We start from the raw sequence: 7744 nt of genomic DNA, 5'->3' as shown, positions 1-7744 counted from the left end.
CGACACCGGCGCCCACATGGCGCCGCCACGCCAGCCTGCGAAGAAATTTCCGGTAGGGCCGCGGCTCTGGCGACAGCTCCCAAACCAGAAGAGCCAGGAGGGAAAGCCTTGCCTCGTTGGAAAGCTCTTTGGCAGACGCTAGCGTGGCCCCACAGCCCGTGGGGCTGCAGGCTTTCCGGCGGCCGTCAGCCTCGGCGACACAAGTGCCCACGTGGCGCTGCCGCGCCAGCCTGCGAAGCATTTTCCGGTAGGGCCGCGGCTCTGGCGACAGCTCCCACGCCCGAAGAGCCAGGAGGGAAAGCCGTGCCTCGTTGGAAAGCTCTTTGGCAGCCGCTCGCGTGGCCCCACAGCCCGTGGGGCTGCGGGCTTTCCGGCGGCCGTCAGCCTCGGCGACACCGGCGCCCACGTGGCGCCGCCGCGCCAGTCTGCGAAGCATTTTTCGGTAGGGCCGCGGCTCTGGCGACAGCTCCCACACCCGAAGAGCCAGGAGGGAAAGCCGTGCCTCCTTGGAAAGCTCTTTGGCAGCCGCTCGCGTGGCCCCACAGCCCGTGGGGCTGCGGGCTTTCCGGCGGCCATCAGCCTCGGCGAACCCTGCGCCCACATGGCGCCGCCACGCCAGCCTGCGAAGCATTTTCCGGTAGGGCCGCGGCTCTGGCGACAGCTCCCACGCCCGAAGAGCCAGGAGGGAAAGCCGTGCCTCGTTGGAAAGCTCTTTGGCAGCCGCTCGCGTGGCCCCACAGCCCGTGGGGCTGCGGGCTTTCCGGCGGCCATCAGCCTCGGCGACCCCTGCGACCACGTGGCGCCGCCACGCCAACCTGCGAAGCATTTTCCGGTAGGGCCGCGTCTCTGGCGACAGCTCCCACGCCCGAAGAGCCAGGAGGGAAAGCAGTGCCTCGTTGGAAACCTCTTTGGCAGCCGCTCGCGTGGCCCCACAGCCCGTGGGGCTGCGGGCTTTCCGGCGGCCGTCAGTCTCGGCGACACCGGCGCCCACGTGACGCCGCCGCGCCAGCCTGCGAAGCATTTTCCGGTAGGGCTGCGGCTCTGGCGACAGCTCCCACGCCCGAAGAGCCAGGAGGGAAAGCCCTGCCTCCTTGGAAAGCTCTTTGGCAGCCGCTCGCGTGGCCCCACAGCCCGTGGGGCTGCGGGCTTTCCGGCGGCCGTCAGCCTCGGCGACAGCTGCGACCACGTGGCGCCACCGCGCCAGCCTGCGAAGCATTTTCCGGTAGGGCCGCGGCTCTGGCGACAGCTCCCAAACCAGAAGAGCCAGGAGGGAAAGCCTTGCCTCGTTGGAAAGCTCTTTGGCAGCCGCTCGCGTGGCCCCACAGCCCGTGGGGCTGCGGGCTTTCCGGCGGCCGTCAGTCTCGGCGACACCGGCCCCCACGTGACGCCGCCGCGCCAGCCTGCGAAGCATTTTCCGGTAGGGCTGCGGCTCTGGCGACAGCTCCCACGCCCGAAGAGCCAGGAGGGAAAGCCCTGCCTCCTTGGAAAGCTCTTTGGCAGCCGCTCGCGTGGCCCCACAGCCCGTGGGGCTGCGGGCTTTCCGGCGGCCGTCAGCCTCGGCGTCAGCTGCGACCACGTGGCGCCTCGGCGCCAGCCTGCGAAGCATTTTCCGGTAGGGCCGCTGCTCTGGCGAAAGCTCCCAAACCCGAAGAGCCAGGAGGGAATGCCGTGCCTCGTTGGAAAGCTCTTTGGCAGCCGCTCGCGTGGCCCCACAGCCCGTGGGGCTGCGGGCTTTCCGGCGGCCGTCAGCCTTGGTGACAGCTGCGACCACGTGGCGCCACCGCTCCAGCCTGCGAAGCATTTTCGGGTAGGGCCGCGGATCTGGCGACATCTCCCAAACCAGAAGAGCCAGGAGGGAAAGCCTTACCTTGTTCGAAAGCTCTTTGGCAGCCGCTCGCGTGGGCCCCACAGCCCGTGGGGCTGCGGGCTTTCCGGCGGCCGTCAGCCTCGGCGACACAAGTGCCCACGTGGCGCCACCGCGCCAGCCTGCGAAGCATTTTCCGGTAGGGCCGCGGCTCTGGCGACAGCTCCCACGCCCGAAGAGCCAGGAGGGAAAGCCGTGCCTCCTTGGAAAGCTCTTTGGCAGCTGCTCGCGTGGCCCCACAGCCCGTGGGGGCTGGGGGCTTTCCGGCGGCCGTCAGCCTCGGCGACACCGGCGCCCACGTGGCGCCGCCGCGCCCAGCCCCGCGAAGCATTTTCCGGTAGGGCCGCGGCTCTGGAGAAAGCTCCCCAAACCCGAAGAGCCAGGAGGGGAATGCCGTACCTCGATGGGAAAGCTCTTTGGCAGCCGCTCGTGTGGCCCCACAGCCCGTGGGGCTGCGGGCCTTCCGGCGGCCGTCAGCCTCGGCGACACCGGCGCCCACGTGGCGCCGCCGCACCAGCCTGCGAAGCATTTTCCGGTAGGGCCGCGGCTCTGGCGACAGCTCCCACGCCCGAAGAGCCAGGAGGGAAAGCCATGCCTCATTGGAAAGCTCTTTGGCAGCCGCTCGCGTGGGCCCCACAGCCCGTGGGGCTGCGGGCTTTCGGCAGCCCGTCAGCCTCGGCGACACCGGCGCCCACGTGGCGCCGCTGCGCCAGCCTGCGAAGCATTTTCCGGTAGGCTGCGGCTCTGGCGACAGCTCCCACGCCCGAAGAGCCAGGAGGGAAAGCCGTGCCTCGTTGGAAAGCTCTTTGGCAGCCGCTCGCGTGGCCCCCACATCCTGTGGGGGCTGCGGGCTTTCCGGCGGCCATCAGCCTCGGCGACACAAGTGCCCACGTGGCGCTGCCGGCGCCAGCCTGCGAAGCATTTTCCGGTAGGGCGCCGCGGCTCTGGCGACAGCTCCCACGCCCGAAGAGCCAGGAGGGAAAGCCGTGCCTCGTTGGAAAAGCTCTTTGGCAGCCGCTCGCGTGGCCCCACAGCCCGTGGGACTGCGGGCTTTCCGGCGGCCGTCAGCCTCGGCGAAAACGGCGCCCCACGTGGCGCCGCCGCGCCAGCCTGCGAAGCATTTTCCGGTAGGGCCGCTGCTCTGGCGAAAGCTCCCAAACCCGAAGAGCCAGGAGGGAATGCCGTGCCTCGTTGGAAAGCTCTTTGGCAGCCGCTCGCGTGGCCCCACAGCCCGTGGGGCTGCGGGCTTTCCGGCGGCCGTCAGCCTTGGTGACAGCTGCGACCACGTGGCGCCACCGCTCCAGCCTGCGAAGCATTTTCGGGTAGGGCCGCGGATCTGGCGACATCTCCCAAACCAGAAGAGCCAGGGAGGGAAAGCCTTACCTTGTTCGAAAGCTCTTTGGCAGCCGCTCGCGTGGCCCCCACAGCCCGTGGGGCTGCGGGGCTTTCCGGCGGCCGTCAGCCTCGGCGACACAAGTGCCCACGTGGCGCCACCTTGCGCCAGCCTGCGAAGCATTTTCCGGTAGGGGCCGCGGCTCTGGCGACAGCTCCCACGCCCGAAGAGCCAGGAGGTGAAAGCCGTGCCTCCTTGGAAAGCTCTTTGGCAGCTGCTCGCGTGGCCCCACAGCCCGTGGGGCTGGGGGCTTTCCGGCGGCCGTCAGCCTCGGCGACACCGGCGCCCACGTGGGCGCCGCCGCGCCCAGCCCGCGAAGCATTTTCCGGTAGGGCCGCGGCTCTGGAGAAAGCTCCCAAACCCGAAGAGCCAGGAGGGAATGCCGTGCCTCCTTGGAAAGCTCTTTGGCAGCCGCTCGCGTGGCCCCACAGCCCGTGGGGCTGCGGGCTTTCCCGCTGGCCGTCAGCCTCGGCGAAAACGGCGCCCACGTGGCGCCGCCGCGCCAGCCTGCGAAGCATTTTCTGGTAGGGCCGCGGCTCTGGCGAAAGCTCCCAAACCCGAAGAGCCAGGAGGGAATGTCGTGCCTCGTTGGAAAGCTCTTTGGCAGCCGCTCGCGTGGCCCCCACAGCCCGTGGGGCTGCGGGCCTTCCGGCGGCCGTCAGCCTCGGCGGACACCGGCGCCCACGTGGCGCCGCCGCGCGCCCAGCCTGCGAAGCATTTTCCGGTAGGGCCGCGGCTCTGGCGACAGCTCCCACGCCCGAAGAGCCAGCAGGGAAAGCCGTGCCCTCCTTGGGAAAGCTCTTTGGCAGCCGCTCGTGTGGCCCCACAGCCCGTGGGGCTGTGGGCTTTTCCGGCGGCCGTCAGCCTTGGGTGACAGCTGCGACCACGTGGCGCCACCGCTCCAGCCTGCGAAGCATTTTCCGGTAGGGGCCGCGGCTCTGGCGACAGCTCCCACGCCCGAAGAGCCAGGAGGGGAAAGCCGTGCCTCCTTGGAAACTCTTTGGCAGCCGCTCACGTGGCCCCACAGCCCGTGGGGCTGCGGGCTTTCCAGCAGCCATCAGCCTCGGCCACACCGGGGCCCACGTGGCGCCACCAGGCCAGCCTGTGAAGCATTTTCCGGTAGGGCCGCGGCTCTGGCGACAGCTCCCACGCCCGAAGAGACAAGAGGGAAAGGCGTGCCTCGTTTGAAACCTCTTTGGCAGCCGCTCGCGTGGCCCCACAGCTCGTGGGGCTGCGGGCTTTCCGGGCGGCCATCAGCCTCGGCGACACAAGTGCACACGTGGCGCCGCCGCACCAGCCTGCGAAGCATTTTCCGGTAGGGCCGCGGCTCTGGTGACAGCTCCCACGCCCGAAGAGCCAGGAGGGAAAGCCGTGCCTCGTTGGAAAGCTCTTTGACAGCCGCTCGCGTGGCCCCACAGCCCGTGGGGCTGCGGGATTTCCGGCGGCCATCAGCCTCGGTGACCCCTGCGCCCACGCGGCGCCGCCACGCCTGCCTGCGAAGCATTTTCCGGTAGGGCCGCGGCTCTGGCGACAGCTCCCACGCCCGAAGAGCCAGGAGGGAAAGCCGTGCCTCGTTGGAAAGCTCTTTGGCAGCCACTCGCGTGGCCCCACAGCCCGTGGGGCTGCTGGCTTTCCAGCGGCCGTCAGCCTCGGCGACACCGGCGCCCACGTGACGCCGCCGCACCAGCCTGCGAAGCATTTTCCGGTAGGTCCGCGGCTCTGGCGACAGCTCCCACGCCCGAAGAGCCAGGAGGGAATGCCGTACCTCGTTGGAAAGCTCTTTGGCAGCCGCTCGCGTGGCCCCACAGCCCGTGGGGGCTGCAGGCTTTCCGGCAGCCGTCAGCCTCGGTGACACCGGCGCCCACGTGGCGCCGCCGCGCCAGCCTGCGAAGCATTTTCCGGTAGTGCCGCGGCTCTGGCGACAGCTCCCACGCCCCGAAGAGCCAGGAGGGAAAGCCGTGCCTCGTTGGAAACCTCTTTGGCAGCCGCTCACGTGGCCCCACAGCCCGTGGGGCTGCGGGCTTTCCGGCGGCCGTCAGCCTCGGCGACACCGGCGCCCACGTGGCGCCGCCGCGCCAGCCTGCAAAGCATTTCCAGTAGGGCCGCGGCTCTGGCGACAGCTCCCACGCCCGAAGAGCCAGGAGGGAAAGCCGTGCCTCCTTGGAAAGCTCTTTGGCAGCCGCTCGCGTGGCCCCCATAGCTCGTGGGGCTGCGGGGCTTTCCGGCGGCCGTCAGCCTCGGCGACACCGGTGCCCACGTTGCGCCGCCGCGCCAGCCTGCGAAGAATTTTCCGGTAGGGCCGCGGCTCTGGCGACAGCTCCCACGCCCGAAGAGCCAGGAGGGAAAGCCGTGCCTCGTTGGAAAGCTCTTTGGCAGCCGCTCGCGTGGCCCCACAGCCCGTGGGGGCTGCAGGCTTTCCGGCGGCCGTCAGCCTCGGCGACACGGGCACCCACGTGGCGCCGCCGCGCCAGCCTGCGAAGCATTTTCCGGTAGGGCCGCGGCTCTGGCGACAGCTCCCACGCCCGAAGAGCCAGGAGGGAAAGCCGTTGCCTCGTTGGAAACCTCTTTGGCAGCCGCTCGCGTGGCCCCACAGCCCGTGGGGCTGCGGGCTTTCCGGCGGCTATCAGCCTTGGCGACACCGGCGCCCACGTGGCGCCCCCGCAGCAGCCTGCGAAGCATTTTCCGGGTAGGGGCCGCGGCTCTGGCGACAGCTCCCACGCCCGAAGAGCCAGGAGGGAAAGCCGTGCCTCGTTGGAAAGGCTCTTTGGCAGCCGCTCGCTGTGGCCCCACAGCCCGTGGGGCTGCGGGCTTTCCGGCGGCCGTCAGCCTCGGCGACACCGGCGCCCACGTGGCGCCGCCGCGCCAGCCTGCGAAGCATTTTCCGGTAGGGCCGCGGCTGTGGCGACAGCTCCCACGGCCGAAGAGCCAGGAGGGAAAGCCGTGCCTCCTTGGAAAGCTCTTTGGCAGCCGCTCGCGTGGCCCCACAGCCCGTGGGGCTGCGGGCTTTCCGGCGGCCGTCAGCCTTGGCGACATCTGCGCCCACGTGGCGCCGCCGCGCCAGCCTGCGAAGCATTTTCCGGTAGGGCCGCGGCTCTGGCGACAGCTCCCACGCCCGATGAGCCAGGAGGGAAAGCCGTGCCTCGTTGGAAAGCTCTTTGGCAGCCGCTCGCGTGGCCCCACAGCCCGTGGGGCTGCGGGCTTTCCGGCGGCCGTCAGCCTCAGCGAAACCAGTGCACACGTGGCGCCGCCGTGCCAGCCTGCAAAGCCTTTTCCGGTAGGGGCCGCGGCTCTGGCGACAGCTCCCACCCCCGAAGACCCAGGAGGGAAAGCCGTGCCTCATTGGAAAGCTCTTTGGCAGCCGCTCGCGTGGCCCCACAGCCCGTGGGGCTGCGGGCTTTCCGGCGGCCGTCAGCCTCGGCGACACCCGGCGCCCACGTGGCGCCGCCGCGCCAGCCTGCAAAGCATTTTCCCGGTAGGGCCGCGGCTCTGGCGACAGCTCCCACGCCCGAAGAGCCAGGAGGGAAAGCCGTGCCTCGTTGGAAAGCTCTTTGGCAGCCTCTCGCGTCGCCCCACAGCCCGTGGGGCTGCGGGCTTTCCGGCGGCCGTCAGACTTGGCGACACCTGCGACCATGTGGCGCCACCCGCGCCAGCCTGCGAAGCATTTTCCGGTAGGGCCGCGGCTCTGGCGACAGCTCCCAAACCAGAAGAGCCAGGAGGGAAAGCCTTGCCTCGTTGGAAAGCTCTTTGGCAGCCGCTCGCGTGGCCCCCACAGCCCGTGGGGCTGCTGGCTTTCGGGCGGCCGTAGCCCTCGGCGACACAAGTGCCCACGTGGCGCTGCCGTGCCAGCCTGCGAAGCATTTTCCGGTAGGGGCCGCGGCTCTGGCGACAGCTCCCACGCCCCGAAGAGCCAGGAGGGAAAGCCGTGGCCTCGTTGGAAAGCTCTTTGGCAGCCGCTCGCGTGGCCCCACAGCACGTGGGGCCGCGGGCTTTCCGGCGGCCGTCAGCCTCGGCGACCATCGGTGCCCACGTGGCGCCGCCGCACCAGCCTGCGAAGCATTTTCCGGTAGGGCCGCGGCTCTAGCGACAGCACCCCACGTCCCGAAGAGCCAGGAGGGAAAGCCGCGTGCCTCCTTGGAAAGCTCTTTGGCAGCCGCTCGCGTGGCCCCACAGCCCGTGGGGCTGCGGGCTTTCCGGCGGCCGTCAGCCTCGGCGCCACCGGCGTCCACATGGCGCTTCCGCGCCAGCCTGCGAAGCATTTTCCGGTAGGGCCGCCGCTCTGGCGACAGCTCCCACGCCCGAAGAGCCAGGAGGGAAAGCCGTGCCTCGTTGGAGACCTCTTTGGCAGCCGCTCGCGTGGCCCCACAGCCCATGGGGCTGCGGGCTTTCCGGAAAGCCATCAGCTTCGGCGACAGAGGCGCCCACGTGGCGCCGCTACGCCAGCCTGTGAAGCATTTTCCGGTAGGGCTGCATCTCTGGCGACAGCTCCC

This window comes from Rissa tridactyla, unplaced genomic scaffold, assembly GCF_028500815.1.
Source record: "Rissa tridactyla isolate bRisTri1 unplaced genomic scaffold, bRisTri1.patW.cur.20221130 scaffold_241, whole genome shotgun sequence".
Lineage (NCBI taxonomy): Eukaryota > Metazoa > Chordata > Aves > Charadriiformes > Laridae > Rissa > Rissa tridactyla.
This window is presented reverse-complemented; position numbering follows the sequence as displayed.